The sequence below is a fragment of the Narcine bancroftii genome, chromosome 9, assembly GCF_036971445.1.
Source record: "Narcine bancroftii isolate sNarBan1 chromosome 9, sNarBan1.hap1, whole genome shotgun sequence".
Taxonomy (NCBI): Eukaryota; Metazoa; Chordata; class Chondrichthyes; order Torpediniformes; family Narcinidae; genus Narcine; species Narcine bancroftii.
This window is the reverse complement of record NC_091477.1, coordinates 111,778,065-111,795,613: the sequence shown is the minus strand read 5'-3', so window position 1 is coordinate 111,795,613 and position 17,549 is coordinate 111,778,065. Positions and strand designations below refer to the sequence as shown.

The 17,549-nt window shown below is 40.4% G+C and overlaps 1 protein-coding gene across 1 annotated transcript in view; it reads right to left on the bottom strand.

Moving 5' to 3' along the window:
* The window catches only part of dner (delta/notch-like EGF repeat containing), a 160,410-nt gene that overhangs the window by 84,613 nt on the left and 58,248 nt on the right, over positions 1 to 17,549 (bottom strand). The gene's annotated exons all lie outside the window — the stretch shown is intronic.

The window sequence follows — 17,549 nt, the reverse complement described above, 5'->3', positions numbered from 1 at the left end:
GTAAAAGAATTGTAAAGGAGAAAAACTGAAATACAAAATGCTAGAAATACTCAAGGGTCAGACTGCATCTGTGGGAAGAGAAACAGATTCCATGTTTCAGAATAAGAGAACAGTAAAACCCCCAGTATTTGGCACCTATAGGGATTGGTAGGTACTGGATAAGTGAATTTTCCACTTGCTTGAGATTGTGTGTTGCAAAATTAGCAAATTAACCACTAGAGGACGCCAATTTTAAGCTTTCACATTTTCTTTACCTATTTATTTACTGCATTTTTTTTGCCATTTGCTTGAGGCTGCTGGTTGCTTGAATTCTGGATTTTACTGCTAGTTGATTCTCAGTCTGTTTCAGTTATTCATCTGCAATATTTACTTAGCTTGTTTTTTAATTCTTCATTTTTCTCTCTCTGTGATTAGGAGAGTGGGGGGGGGGGGGGGGGGATACCCAGCCTAACTTGCCGGCTTGTCTGTCCGCTCTGCACTTTACAACTCCCACCTTCTCTTGACTACGTTCACACTCCCTACTTTGCTCACGTTCACTTCTTGATCTGACAGCCTTGTTTACAGCTCATCCCCATAGTCAAACTAGAGAAACAGGAGAACTGCAGATGCTAGAACCTTAAGGATACTATGAGAAGCTGAAGGAACTCAGGCAGCATCTACGGAGAGAAGTAGACAATCAATATTTCAGGTTGGGTCCCTTTGTCAGAACTCAGTGCCCAAAGAAGCTGGTGGTGAACCATTGGATAGGCCCAAAATCACTTAAGGAACAATGATCTATCTCTAAATGAAACAGGTCTGTGACTTGGAAGGAAATTTGCTGGCAGTGTTTTTATGTTTCTGAAGCCATTTTCTTTCTTGGTGATAAAGGTCATAGGTTCGGCCCATGCAGTTTAAATGATCTAGGTGTATAGCTGCAAATAGAATTTATAGTCAGCACCATGCAGCTACTGCTCATGGTAAGATTGTTGGGGGTGGGGGCCACCAAATAAGTGGGCTGCTTTTTCTTGGAAGGTATCTCGGTCTTTTTGGTCTTGTACTCATCCAGGCAAGTGGAGAGCATTCCATTTTGCACTTGAACCATGTATTTTGGATAAAGGGGACCATTTAGAAATTGTGGGGGTGAGTTATTTGCTGCTGGTCCAGTTTCTGGTCAATGATGACCCTCTGGATATTTAGATTTCAGATTTACTGTCAGAGTACTGTTATGAGCCCAGAGGACCCATAAACCCAGCAGCAATAGATATTCACCAAGACAAATGGTTACTTAATCAAAAGTTGCTTTTAATTATCTTTAAACATGAAAACAGAATCACATTTTAACTTAACTCACCTAACTTAACTCCCTTTTAATTCTAAGCGCACGCGTGTGTAAGTTCAGAAAAGTTCTTTGGTTTACAGTCCAGTCTCACTTCTCATTCCTCCAAATTCACTGGTTACAGGCAATTCTTATACTGTGCAAAGAATTTAACATTTATAAAGTTCACCAGACTTTGGTGCTTGAAAGGTAAATGGTTATCGCTCAGGAAGGTTCTTGTTGGTTTACAGAGAGAGATTTGTTGTTCCAGGACATCCACAACTGATTTACTTCCATCAGTCACTTCAGTGACTTGCTGATGAAACTTGCCCCCTTCAGGGTTCTCCAGATGATAACCTCTTTCTTTCAGGTCACCACAGAGTTCCTTTTTGTTTCCCTTTATCCAAGTGAAACATTAGACAGCCAGTCCTCTCCTCTTGCATGAATCACAAGAGCTTTGACCTGGCCACCTTCCAAATGGGGCTTTCCACGAGCTTGCCAGCTTGTCCTGTTGCAATCCCAGCTGCTTCTGCTGGCTGTAACACTGTAGAATGATCTCTCTCTCTCTTTCTTTCTCTCTCTTAGAGAGAAAGCCTGTTTGACTCTCTCTACTTGGAAAAACCACATGACCCTCTTAGAACATCCAACAAAATCTTTCATCTGTTGCCTTTTTTAAACAACAATCCATTAGTGAAGTCTTTTGAGCACTCTTCAAAGCTCTTGCAAAAGCTGTGGAGCCGATATGTCTAGCATGGGGCAGAGCTCCAGTATTTTAAATAAGATCTGTTTTAAAGTGTTTGTATGTAATCTATTCTAACAAACCTTTCCCAATTTATCTCCCAAAAACATATCTATATACTCTGTTACAGTACCTACATGACATCACATTCAACCCTGAGATTTGTTTTCCAATGGGTGAGGCAAAATTACCACTTATTAGTAGTGAAAAAAAAGACTCAACATACACATGTAAACAAATAAAGAAATGTTAATAAATGGACTGTGAAATACAGAGAGAGAGAAAAAAAAACAATAAAGTTCAAAAATAAGAGTTCTTGAATGAGTCCCAGATCGAGTTTGTTGTTGAGGAGTCTGTTGCTGGGGTGGGGGTAGCAGCTGTTCCTGAATCCGGTGGTGTGAGCCTTGTGGTACCGATATCTCTTTCTTGATGGTAGCAGTAAGAATGCAGTGTGTACTGGGGTGGTGTGGATCCTTGATGATTGATGCTGTTCTTTGACAGCAGCGTTCCCTGAAGATGTTCTCGATGGTGGAGAGGCTTTCGCTTCTGATGTCCTGGGTTGCGTCCATCACCTTTTACAGAGCTTTATACTCAGGCATATTCGTCTCTCTATACCAGACCATGATACAGCCAGGCAGCACACTTTCCACCACATAGCTTCAGAAATTTGCCAGTGTTTCCGATGTCATTGTGGAATGCCCTGTCAAATGCAATGGTTAGACTCTTCCATTATTGGAGATAATCATTACTGAGCACTGACGTGGAAAGGAAAAACCAGCCCCTGGCTGCATGTTGTCTAGGTCTTGCTGAACGCAGGCATGGCCTGTTCATTAGCTGATGAATTGTGAATAGAATTGAACTTTGTGAAATCATCCGCCAACAGAGATAGACACAACCCAATGATCAACCATCGAGACAAGTGTCCTCTCTTGTGAAGGGCACAACTCCCTCTGAATTATAATTGACCTTCATTATAAATTCTCAAGAACTGTTCAATCCAGAAAGTAATTACATGAACTTGAGCACCTCTGTGGTTTTACAGAATATTTCAAACTTTCAGTAAATTCAAGGAATAGATTTTTGCTATATTTTGGTTTCAAGTGTGTCACTCTCTCTAGTTTTCCAGTGACAAAGAACCTTAAAACCCCATTACCTATCTGAAAATATAACAACGTGCATCTCTCCACCTCTAAACTCATGAATATCTTTCATGGATCTTCAGAGGAGTAATGGGGAAATTATCTATTCTGAAATCTTCCTTGAAGGAAAAATTCCCCTTGCGCTGAATTGAAAATTGCCAGATTGAAAACTTTGCTGAATGGTGCAACAATAACAACCTTGCATCAATGTCACCAAAACTTAGAAGCTGATTAGCTGACTTCAGGAAGGGAAAACCAGAGGAGTATGATCCATTGATCATTGGGGGATCAGAGATGGAGAGGGTGAGCAAATTTATGTTCTTGGGAGTCACTATCTCAGAGGATCTTTCCTGGACCCAACACACTAATGGAGTTGAGAAGAAAGAACATCAGCGCTTCTGCTTCCTCAGGAGTTTGCGGAGGTTTGGAAAGACTGGCAAATTCATACAGAGGTGTGATGGAAAGTGTGCTGACTAGTTGTTTCACGGTCTGGTAAAGCCCAGCAAAAGGTATGGACGCAGCCCAGGATATCACGGGCAAAATCATCCCCACTAATGAGAGTATTTACAGGGAACGCTGCTGTCGGAGAGCAGCACCAATAATCAAGGATCCACACCATGCAGCACCAATAATCAAGGATCCACACCATGCAGCACCAATAATCAAGGATCCGCACCATGTAGCACATGCTCTGTTCTTGCTGCTACCATCAGGAAAGAGGTCTAGGTGCCACAAACATCGCACCACCAGGTTCAGAAACAGCTGCTACCCCTCCACCATCAGACTCCTCAACAATAAACTCAATCAGGGACTCATTTAAGGACTCTTGCACTTTATTGGATTTTTTCCTCTCTGTATTGCAGTTTGTTTGCATTTATTTATTTGTTTACATGTCTACATTGTGTACAGATATTTTTGGACTATCAATAATTCTGCTTTGCCAGCAGGAAAAAAGAATCTCAGGATTGTATGGGATGTTCTGTATGTACTCTGACAATAAATCTGAAACCTGAATGGACCTGAATGGTCTATCAATCTAAAATGTTTATGCTGATTTACTGGGAATGACTCAAACTAAATCCCTTCAGGTCAGTACTGTCATTATATTCATAGTCCCCTTTTAGTCCCTTGTTGACATGCTGTTATTCCTTAAGATCACAAGTGCTTTATTTACAGGAGTGAATATTTCAGGAGTACATCTGGAATCGTTATTGTTGAGAGGCAGTGGACGGAGTGCCCATTAAATCTGAGATCCAGATAACTTTGTGCTCCTACCATGTATATAGTTTAATTTTTGCATCTTCACCTGGATGTGATGAGATACAGGGAAAGCTTGTTACTTTGCTGGATAGCAACCAAGTTGAATCCATGCACTGGTAATAAACCTCTGGAATTGCATATTGAGGCACATTTCAGTTTTATCACTGCACCTAGCCATCAACACCATTAGAGATCAAAGGACAGCAAGATGTTTCACATTAGATAAAGTATTTAGAGAAACTACCTATATGAGCTCCTCAAATACTTATTTATTATACTTTTTAAGTATTTGAGAGTATCAATGATTCACTCGGGACCATAACAGAGAGACAAGAAAATGGCTGCAGCAGTAAAACCAAATAATGGGGATCTAAGGAACTGGAGAACAAAAATCTGCAGAAGTCATTTTGTTAAAGAGATTGTGTTGCATAAACAATTCAGAATAAAAGCTGAGAGATTCTGTGGATTTATGAGCCACATCATAAAGGTCTTCGAGAATTGGCTCCAGAAATGTCCAGATTCTGGAAATAGCTCACTGCTCCTCAAGAAAGGGCAGACAAAATGGAGAATTATAGGCCAGGTGGCCTAACATCTGTTGAAACAATTGATAGAATCTATCCTTAAGGAAATGCTAACTAAGCACCTCTATGGCAGGCGGAGATAAATTAATTGTGTGCTTAGTATATTGATTAAAGAGTTTGAATTTGAGAGCAGTGCAAAATGGATCATTTTTAGTGTGGCAGGTTGCCATAAGTGCCAATGCACAAGATCAATGCCCTCAGCTATTTATGACTGCATTAATGCTTGGATGAAGAGGCAAAGTGCACGACAAGGATTTACCGATGCCTCAACACTAAGAATGAATCACAAATGTCCAGCAAAATGATACAGACCCGTTAACTGAGTGGACAGACCGGCAGCAGATGCGTTAAAAAGGTAATACAATGTACAGTTATTTAGTTTGGTATAAATTGTAGAACATGGAATATTTCTCAGACGCTGACATAAATGTTGATGTTCAAAGGACAGAATGCTGATATGTTGGTAAAACAGATATGAAAATAGAACCATTAAACAGTACAGCAGAGAAACAAGCCCTTCAGGCCTTCTACATGCCAAATTATTTTTCCACCTCATCCTATCAAGCTGCAACCAAATCATAGCCCTTCATGGCATTCCCATCTACACATCTATATAATTTCTCTTCAATGTTGAATTCAAACGTGCATCGCTGGCAGCTCTTTCAACACTCTCACCACTCTCTGAATGAAGAAGTTCACCCTTTAAACATTTCACTTTTCACCCTACTAGTTCTTGACTCACCCAACCTCAGTGGAAAAAATCTGATCTATACCCTCATAATTTTGTATACATTTATCAAATCTGCCCTCATTTTCCAACATTCCAGTGAAAAGCCTATTCAACCCTTCCCTATAACACTGCTCTTCACATCCTTGTAAATGTTCTCTGCACCTTTTCAATCTTATTGATATCTTTCCTGTGCCCTTCTTAGTCAATATTTAATTCAATTTACCAGACTCCAAGTGACTGAACCTTCATGACCAACCTCTCATGCAGGACCTTGTCAAAGACTTAACTGAAGTCCATGTAGACAACAATCATTTCCTTTCCTTCATCAACTTTCCTGGTAACCTTCTTGAAAAACCACTTATAAAGCCATGTTGACTATCCCTATTCATTCCCTGTCTATCCAAGTATTTATATATCCATTCTCTCCAGGAAGGCAGCACGGTTAGTGCAACAATGTTACAGCGCCAGTGATTGGGGTTTAAATCTGGTGCTGTTTGTATGTTCTCCCCATGTCTGCGTGGGTTTCCTCCGGTTGCTCCGGTTTCCTCCCACCGTTCAAAAATCGATTGGGTTGTCGGTCAAATTGGGTGTAATTGAGTGGCATGGCCTCATGAGTCAAAAGGACCTATTACCATACTGTATGTCTAAATTAAAATTGCATTAAAATATATAGTAGTTTGGCTTTTACTGATAGGAGGAAGACATGAGTAATAAGTTCTTGTTTCAACCACATCACTTGATGAAACCACATCAAGTCTTGTGAAAATTTTTGGATTCTGTATGTATTTATTTTGCACCATGCCAAGGCATGTGATATTTCCTGGGAAGGACTTTCCCGCAGTCATTGGAATCCTGAAGAATGAGAAATTATTGAAGTACTTTACGAAACTAGAGTGTTCCTAGGAAATCTTTTGTAAGCCAAAATGGCGTAAAAGTGAAGACCATTCACTACTATTGAAGGTTATTTTTGTAAAAGCGAAAACCCATTAAAATCTTTTTGTAAACACGAACACAGATTTCTTCATAAAAGCTAATTTTTGTAAAGCAAGTATTCGTAAAATGGGTATAAGTTTCTGATAGGGTTTGATGAGTAAGAATGGAATACTGCTTTTCCCAAATGAAGTTCAAGAACGAGGAAGCATAACTTTAGAATAAGGAATAAGCCATTTGAGACTGAGAAGAGAAGAAATTTCTTCCATCAGAGGGTGTGAATCTTTGAAAATCTCCACTCCAAAGTTCTACGGAGGTTTAACACCCCTCTCTGTAACAGGATCCTGGATTTCCTAAAGGATAGACTACAGTCTCTATGAGTGGGTAGCAGAATATCGCTTCTGTTCATGCTATTGACCCACGACTGCTTCACCAGATCCAGCTCCAACAGTGTCATCAAGTTTGCAGATGGCACGACAGTCATCGGCCTCATCAGCAACAACGAGGAGTCGCACGACAGAGAAGAGGTGGAAAATCCCATGAAATGGTGTGAGAATAACAACCTGAGTCTCATCATGGAGAAGGTGAAAGAGATGATCATGGACTTCAGGAGGACCAGGAATGACAACCCTCCACTACACATCAAGAACTCTGTAGTAGAGAGAGTGGAAAGCACCCAATTCCTTGGAGTTCATTTAACTAATGACCTATCTTGGACACGCATCTCCTCACTTGTCAGGAAAGCGCAACAGTGACCGCACTTCCTGAGAAGAATGAAATGGGCAAGGCTACCGGCCATCATTATGTCAACTTATAAGAGCTCTATCAATAGCGTCCTGGCCAGCTGCATCACAGTATGATACAGTTGCAGCAGATAAATGAATCTGAAGTCAATCCATAGGACCATAGAGTGGCAGAGAGGATCACTAGAGTCTCCCTCACCCCCATCAACGTGATCTACCGGGATCGTTGTCTGAAGAGGGGAGGCAAAATCATTGAGGACCCCTTCCACAGATGCACACAGCATCTTTCAGCTGCTCCCATTGGGGAAGAGATACAGGAGGATCAGAGCCAGCACCACCAGGCTGAGGATCAGCTTCTTCTCACAGACTGAACGATCAAAAGAACTGCTCTCATTAACCATCCAAGATTCTTGTTTGTACAAAACAATATCTCTTTATTTATTTAGACATAATACTTATCCTGCATATGTATTATTTGTCTCTATGTGTGTTATGTCCGGTTGTGTGTCTGCATGTTTTTGTACCAAGGATGGAGAACATTGGTTCATCGGTTTGTACTTGTACAAACAAATGACAATAAACTTGACAATCACTGAGTAGATTTGAAACTGAGAATAATCATCTTGGAAAGACATTTTTTTTTAAATCAGAGATCAGCCATGAACCTATTGACTGATTGTAGAGGCTTAAAACGTCCATGGCGCATGCTCTCTTTTGCCAATCTCTAAAATAAAGACAGACAGAAGGAAAGAGAAAAAAGCCCAGGAACAAACAAGGAGAGAGACTCAAGGAGAATGAATCCAAGCAGCTTACACACATTTCAAATAATAGGCATCCGAATTCAAGATTTTTTTGGCAATTTATCCACATTTAGATTTAAAGCCAAGTTCTGGAGATTAAAAAGTAACAACAAAAAGCAAGTCTCTAGGTATTGAGAATGTTCAGAGCAAGCTAATTAGACTCGGACACAGCAATGCAGCCTGGCACATTTACCAAGTGGGAATAGAGGTTGACACTCATGACAGATGTTGGCAATGAATTGCTTCCAATTGGCTCAGTGGAATACAAAACAGAGACGGGTCACTGGTGCATGTAGCCATAAAAGATGCTGTCAACCTGTGATGATTTTCTGTTAGGTTTTCACATAAATATTCAGCTTTAAAAAAAAACCTGACCAAAGGAATTCATTCCAAATGTAGTTGTGATGTTGCAACACAAAACAAGTAATTATATCCTCTGGGTAATTCATACTAAATGGATATTGAAATGGCATTGATGGGCAGAAATCTATTTGTGTCAGAAATCACGTGATGCGAAAAGTCTCTGGGAAGGTCATCAATCTGTCTTGGTGCTGTCACACATGAAACTCACCTGTGCTCCTCATGCAATAGTTTGTTTGTTTAAACACTTTTTGCATCAATCTACAACAAAGAGTAATTTCAGGAGTTTTGCTGTCAACCACGATTGATTTCACAGTAACATCGCTTAAAGGGGGTGTGCTCACTGAGTACAGTCACTGTTTATGGTGAGCAAAATCCTCCACAAATCCAATCCACATCATGAAGTGTTTTTATTTCAGATCTATTGTTTTAATTTTAACCACATGAAACTATGTAAATGTAAATGCATTTAAGCTGTGTGTATATTATAATTTAAAGGCGTAATTTTAATTTTGCTAGTTGTTTATCTCACTAAATTCAGTGATTATACGGGAATTACGATTTACAAGCAACATTAGTACTAAAAACATTACTAAGGATTCTGTATGGTCTGGTACGGGAGGATGTCCGTGGGGGGGGGGGGGGGGGCGACACCACGTGTTACTGCACAGGATGACATTAACCCCAGTGACACCATTGCTATTAGATTTGACTCCCCATGAGGGCAGCACCAGCGATTGGGACTGGGGTTCGAAGCCCACGCTATCTGTAAGGAGTTTGTACGTTCTCCCCATGTCTGCATGGGTTTTCGCTGGGGGCTCCGGTTTTCTCCCACTGTTCAAAACGTACTGGGGGTGTAGGTTAATTGGGTGTAAATTGGGCGGCAAAGACTCGTGGGCTGAAATGGTCTGTTACCGAGCTGTATGTCGAAATTTTAATTCAAAAATTTAAATTTTAAATTTAGAATTGAATAGCAGGATAGCTACTTAGATTTGGGCGTGGGTGCCTTGTTTCTCTGACACTGTTCTGGATAATTTTACACAGGGGATAGAAGCAGAAGAAGTTTCTGGATGCTCAGGGATGCAGGAAACTATTCAGGGCAGCAATAAAGTAACAGAATCGAGCAGCATATTTGAACTAAAATATTAGGGGGATCATTATTTGCAATCCTGGCAGCTCTGAAGAGTCTGTCTCCAAGTAGATTTAGATTTCAGATTTATTATCAGAGTACATACATGACATCACATACAATCCTGAAATTCTTTTTCCTGCGGACGAGGCAGAATTACTACATTGGTTGTGCAAAGACGACTGTGTACAATGAACACAAGTAAACAAATAAAGAAATGTTTGACAACTGACTGGAGAGGGAAAAAAAGTGCAAAAATAAGAGTCCTTAAATGAGTCCCTGATTGAGCTTGTTGTTGTGTCTGATGGTGGAGGGATAGCAGTTGTCCCTCAAACTGGTGGTGTGAGTCTTGTGACACACAAATCTCTTTCCTGATGGTAGAACGAGAACTACGTGTGTGCAGGATGATGCGGGTCCTTGATAATTGCTGCTGCTCTCCATTGGCAGCGTTCCCTGTAGATGTACAGTAACTGCAGGTCTTAGAGATCCCTGTGAAAACTGTAGGTACCAGCAGTGGGACTGGCCTCAGACCACAAATACTCTGCAATACTCTGCCTGCTTCAACCTGAAAAGTTGCAGAAGTTGGGCATTTGTTTGCTGACCATGAATGGAAATGGAATTTGCGCAAAATGAGAATGAATAATACAGTAAAGAAAGGCATGAACCATGTAATTGACTCTCTACTTCTGGGATCCAAGTTGAACAGAACAATGGCAAGTGTCAGGATCATTTCCAAGCTTATTTTACATATTTTAACAAATTCTCATACAGGCTGGCCCAGAATCAACAGGAATATTGACTGCGACTTGCCATGCCCATCTACAGTAGACTGAGAATAAAGGTGATGAAACAAAAGAATGATGGGAGACTTCAGTGGGTTAAGAAGCTTCTGAAGAGGCAGTGGGTGTAAATGGAGACACTGAGGCTGGAGACACACAGGAGACTGCAGGTGTTGGACTATGAAGCTAAACACCATCTAATGGGGAAACTCAGCAGTTGAGCAGCTTCAGTGGGAGAAAAAAGAATGAACGGCATTTTGCGCTGAAACACTTTATCAAGATGTGGAGAAGAGAAGCTAATGACCCTGCATCTACCGAGCAGTGCCAGTGGTGTGCAGCTTTGATAAATATGGATAATGTATGCATATAGATTATATATTATGCATCATACCTGCACACTAAAAACTGATCTTCCTTGTGTTAATGGGACCCTAAAGTAACTTGCACATTAAGTGCTGACAGCCAACATCTGGTGCTGATTGATGATGCAGAAACCAAGAGGATCTGGGGACAAATTCCACCAATTCTGCAGCGAAGATCATTAACTCAAACAAATGGCAATGCACAGGAGATGTAAACAAAAAGGAGACAAATGAGATTATTAAATTAATGTTTTTACAAGCTCTATAAACTAAGTGCCATAGTTTAATGATAAAAGCCTATATGCTAATAAATTATTTCTAAATGTGCCATCAAGCTTTTTATGCAACCATGAGAATTATAATTAAATCCTACACATTCATTCAATTGACCTCTACTCTTCAGTTCTTCAGCATCCAATCTCCAGAGGGTCTCCTCGAATCCATGATCAGAGAGCATGCCCTCTTCAGATTTTAAAGCTCCATTCTCACTCTAAAACTCTAAATAGCCTTTTAATGAACAAGTTATTCAAAAAGAAAAGATATTTAACAGCAGATGGTAATGGAGATCAATGGATTTCATGCATATTTACCAGTCCAAGTAATCCTTTCATTCTTGCAATGGATTGCTTGTCTTAATAAATATCAAATCCTGGATTAATTTTTCTGCAGGTGCATGTTGGCTTTCCATATGCGATTCAACTGAAATTAGCTCATCGGTTCACAGAAATCTCAGAGCAATTTGAGCTCCGTGCAGCCCGAGCTTCTGTGTTCTCTCGTGGTAATTTAAATTCATGGCACTGGTCATGCCCCTAACTTAGGCGCATTCTCAGGATGAATTACTCGCCAATGACAATTTCCACTAATTGCACTTGTTTCAGTCCTTTGGGAAGGCTCTAGAAACAAAGTAGGGTTACTTGTTTTTAGTGCTTGAGGAGAAACAGAAACATTGGAATTTCCCAAAGGTGTTCAGGTTATGTTGGATTTGGCAATTTTTCCAAGATGGCAACTATTTTAGAGTTCTAACTTTAGTAGAAAAATACTAGGATCTTTACAAAAAAAAATTCATAAAAATGTAAATATTATATTCTGATCTCAATGCAAGTAAGATGGAAAGAAAAGAAAATACTATTTGTAACAATGCTGGCATTCATTTCGAGGGGAATAGAATGTAAGAGCAGGGATTTGTTGTTGAGGCTTTATAAGGCACTGGCGAGACCTCAATTGGAGTATACGGAGCAGTTCTGGGCTCCTCGTTTATGAAACAAATGTGCTGATATTGGAGAAGGTTCAGAGGAGGTTCACAAGGATGATTCTGAGAATGAAAGGGTTATCACATGAGGGGTGTTTGACCTGTACTCATTAAAATTTAGGAGAATGAGAGAGAATCTCATTGAAACATTTTAAATGTTGAAAGGAGTGGAGAGAGTAGTTGTGGAAAGGCCGTGTACCATGGTGGGAGAGTCTAGGACAGTGGTTTTCAAATGTCCCCCCGCCCCCAAACTCACATTCCACCTTAAGCAATCTGAATGCCATAGAGCTCTGTGATTAGTAAGGGATTGCTTAAGGTAGTATGTGGGTGGGAAGGGAAGGTTGAGAATCACTGCTCTAGACCCAATTGTTACTGAAGTATTTTGCTTGAGAAAAGTTGTCATTGGCTCATTTCCTTTGGAGTGATGAAACTGTGCACATAACGAGTCAATGAGGTACGATTAAAATAGTGATTTTCTAACGTTTTTTTCCCCACTCACATACCACCTTAAATAATCCCTTACTAATCACAGAGCACCTATGGTTTAGGGAATACTTAAGATGGAATGTGAGTTGGAAGGGGCGGTTTAAAAACCACTGGTCTAGGACAAGAGGACACAACTTCAGGATTGAAGGGAATCTGATTAGAACAGAGATAGGAATATGATACATCTGTGGAGTCTGTTGCCATGGGAGGTTGCGGAGGTCTTCACTGGGTGTATTTAAGGCAGAGATTGACAGGTTCTTGATTAGCCAAGGCATCAAAGATTATCAGGAGAAAGCCAGGCAGTGGGGCTGAGTAGGGAAATGGATCAGCTCTTGATTAATGGTGGGGCAGACTCAATGGGTTGAATGGCTTATTTCTGCTCCTATGTCCTATGATCTTATTTATTGTTTTCTTTCTTCGTCTGATTGGCTATTGGTAGTTATTCTACTGATTCCCTGTTTGGACCAGACATTCTCAATGGGAGCCATATACCCCTGCCTGGGTGGTGGTGGGGGGGTCACAGCACATTTAAGGGGGGGCCACAAACTGAAATCATAAATTTTATTTTGTTTTTTTTATGTAGCCATATGAGAGAAGGACAGAATAAACCAACTAAACTTGACTGCTTCATAGGGAAGGTGGCCCATAAACTCTGAGCATAGGGAGCAGAACCAAAAAACAGCTTCACTTGATTACCTTGACAACTTCCAATGGTATTGGATTGAAGTATCCCTTCGAGGTCTACCATGTTACGAGCATTAATGGTGATCAGTGAGGGGCTCTGTGGCCGAAGAACAGGTGGCGGACTATTGGGTTACTTGTGGTGAGGAAGCAATGCAGACGACAGGCTGCTGGCTACCGCAGCCGAAGGACTTAAACCAGGCTGCACACTGCTGGAGACTGGCTTGAGACTGTCTGAAGGGGTACCAGGTATCGAAACCTGGAAGCGAGAGGATGCTGAGGGCACTGAAGGCCTCCTGATTGTGTCGGGGGTTTGGATCTGGAGCTTGGGTTGCCAATGGCTTGGACTGAAGTCTGTGTGGATGCAGAGGCTAAAATAACACTGGAGGCGAATCCATGGACACTTGTGACTTTGAAGGGACTCTCTTTTGCTTCTCTCTCTCTTACTGTAAGGGGCACCAGGCAATTTCTGTTGACGACGACTTTTTGTCTGCCTTACGGCAGACTAAAGACAATTTTGTGTGATATTACATTTGCTTTATTACATGACAATAAAGGAATCTTGAAACATTGCCACTCCAGAGTCTGTGAATTTTTATGTCACTCATTGAAGGTACCCATTTCAAACTGAACAGCAGGATCTGATACAATGAGGTCAAACTACATGGTATATTCTGTTCTTAAGGGTCTGCTTATACTGTTATATATGGCAATCCTTAATTTAGGAGAACTTTTCAAGTTCAAAATCTACACCATGGCAACCACTACCATCAGAAAGCACATGAATGGAATTTTAATTAAGAGTTTTCTCCAAGGTATCATGTTTGTTTATTAAAATGCAAGAACCCAGGTGTTCATGAAATAATTTTAATGAACTACTTGAAATTTTAATGGCTACTGACTTAAAACCAATAGATTAAGATGTGCAATAAAGTTCTTAATTTTTCAGATGTAAGAATGACACGCAATACTCAACTTATTTTTGAAACTATTAAGCAGATTTATTTGAAAAGGCCAAGAGAGATGAAGTGGCAAGGGATCTACACGACCCTGTTAGCCTGATGGAAGAATGCTCTGCTATTTGACATAGTGAAATGTTCAGCAGCTTACATGCAGAAATCAATGACATTAACATATGGCAAAGGCAACAGGAAAATTGGACTGCAATGTTCACTCTTAAAATACCGGGAGTTATTGAACTGCTGGGGTAAATCATCCTGGATACCAAATCTCAGCTCTAACTCAGAGAATTGTCAGCAAAGTTAACGGGCAGCATGTTTAGCGTAGCAGTTAGCAGAACGCTGCTACAGCGCCAGTGAGTGAGGTTCTAATCCAGCGCTATCTGTAAGGAGTTTGTATGTTCTCTCCGTGTCTATGAGGGCTTCCTCTGGGCATTCCAGTTTCCTCCCACTGCTCAAAAACGTACTGGGTTTAATTGGGTGCATGGGGTTGTGGGACGAACAGGCCTGATACTGTGCTCTATGTTTACAGCTAAATTGCTTTATTGCACTTATATTAGGACTTTTATGCATATTACAATGTTCAGTTTTCTTTCATATATCAAAATAATGGGAAACAAATATTGCAATTTAGATCTTAGAGGAATGCGAAATGTAAAGCTGAAATTGTTCACAAAGAAAGGAAGAAAAAATTGATTATTTCTAATCTCAACAAATTCCTGAATCTAATTTTTGACACATACATCCTCAAAGTTTTGCTCAATTGTAGACCAGAGCCACAAAGGACTCAGGTAATTTCTCTGAGGCAGACATGGGAAAATAAATTCCTCCCTTTACTGCTTCAGCACGCTGGGACCATGGGACAATTCAAATGGCTCGGCTGTTCCAGTGACTGAGCCAATATTCACTCCACAGCTAACATCTCCGTAATCTGGTCATTTCCTGCAGACTACAGGAATTTCTGTTGAAGTTAATTGCCATTATTCCTTCATCATAAGTATTACACCTCACATGAGGCAAGTCTGAGCTACGACATGGGCTGATTGTCTGTTAAGCACACTGCCCAGTCTCTCATTCCTTTCCATTAATGGCCATATCATAATGGTTCTGCATTTCTACCCAAACTGAATTTTGGGGTGTCCTAGAGTTGTGCAAAACTTCTATATAGAGGCCTTTGTCATAAAAGGGATAGGATTTGGACTTATTTTTATTGGGCTTTTCACCCAGCACAGTTATGAAGCCTTTCATGAGATTAAGCAGGAGTCGGGGAGGGGTTATAAGAGGGACTGTATTGGACAAAAATGTGGAACAGATGAATATAAAAAGGAGTGAGAAAATTCCTACAAAATGTTCTCTTCAACTGCAAGCTCTGTGTATCCTGTCAAGTAATTTGTATGGTACTGTACGCTAAAAAATATGGGGTAAGATTCCAAAACCTCCCCACCTCTGGCTGTGAAAGTGGTGCCTGCAAGGAATTTTTATCCTTTCAGCTATCTCCAAATAGACACACGCCTCTATCACATGGAACATATTCATTAGATAACTAGTGCAGTTTTAAGAAGAGGAAGTTAAAGATGTAACTTGGAGGAGTCCTTCAACTCTTTCCAACCCCGTTGTAGAATGAATAAAGGAATAAAACCTTATCTTTAGACTGCAGGCCAACTGCCAAGTCTATGGGTGTACTGTGTGTACTTATTGCAGGTACAAGCAGTCCTTCATTACTTTTCCATTTTGAAAATGCTACCCCCAAGTTGAAATCATCTCTTAACTTGCAACAGCACTATAAATAATGGAGATACCACAGACTAGCTACTGGAATCCGGAGAACCAAAAAAAAAACAGGCCACTGGAGGAACTCAGCAGGCCCTCCCGTGGATCTATCTATCACTCGCCAGGTCCTGACTCTCAGCTCTTTATACTGGATATCTCCCTGATGCGGGGTCCTGACCTAAAAGAGTGATTGTCCCCTTGCCTCCACAGATGCAGCCTGATCCAATGAGTTCCTCCAGCAGCTTGTTTTTGCAATACCAATAAGGATTCTTTTAGTCACTGGTCTTGCCTGCTTGATGAGGAGCCTTCTTTAGCATCGCTGGCAATGGATTTCAGGCTTGGTTACTGCCTGTGTGCATCTGGATGTATATGCACCACATGATATCCAGGATCCTCCCAATTCAATGCAATTGATTTTTGGGCTAAAATATTTACAGACAATAGTTTCATAGTCTGGAGCTTAGAAGGAAATGAGACCAAAATCATGACAAAATAATTAGTAAAATCGGCACAATGCTTCACCGGCATTGAAAGTTTGACCATGTCTGCCATCTTTTTTTTGTGTAATTCTTTATTTATCGCACTATGACATGTCTGCCATCTTGAGATGATGATGCCAGAATCAGATTTTTGGAGTGCATTTTTTAAAGTATGCCTGGCAAGTATGTAAATTAGTTGCCTGATACCTCTCAGTGCATTGCTTTGGCAGTTTGCTCCCTCTTGAGGCAGGCACTCAACAGCAAGTTGTTGGAAGCAAGAGATGGAAATGGCAGATGCTCCCATCAGGAATTTGAACAAGCAATGTGCATTTTTTTAACAAAAAAAATTGTACGAACAGTGCAACATGAACTAGAGAATGTTATTTAGAATAATGGATCCATTGCTGAATCAAGTACAGAGTGTAGAGAGGAAAAATATTAGATCAAGGAAAGATGTAGAATAACAAAAATATTACATATTTTTCTCATTCTTTTTCTTTCCTTAATCTAATATGTGGTATTTTTTTAACAAAGTCACCAACCACATTTAAGAGATGCTCAGACAAGCACTTTGATCACATCCAGGCATAAGGTTCTGGGTCAAGTGCTGTAAGATGTTAATACTTTAGCATCCTAGTTTCTGGAATATTGATTTGATCAAATTCTTGGGAAAAACTGATTCTATCAATTGAAATGGAATAAAACTTTAAGGAATACGATTTCACAATGGTGCAAGTTGATTTCCAATGCTGGATTGGAGGCATCAATTTCTAATATCAGGGCATTTTTTTAAAAAGGCATCCGGCCCTTTGAGCCTGCTCCACCATTTAATGAGATCATGGCTGATCAGCAAATCAATCTCCACCTACCTGTCTTTTCCCCATATTCCTAATTCCCTTACCGTATAAAAATCTATCCAACCTTGTCTTGAATATATTTACTGAGGTCACCTCCACTGCCTCAAAGGGCAGCGAATTCCACAGATTCATCACCATCTACAAAAAGCAGTTCCTTCTCATCTCTGTCCTAAATCTACTACCCTGAATCTTGAGGCTATGTTCCCTAATTCTAGTCTCCCC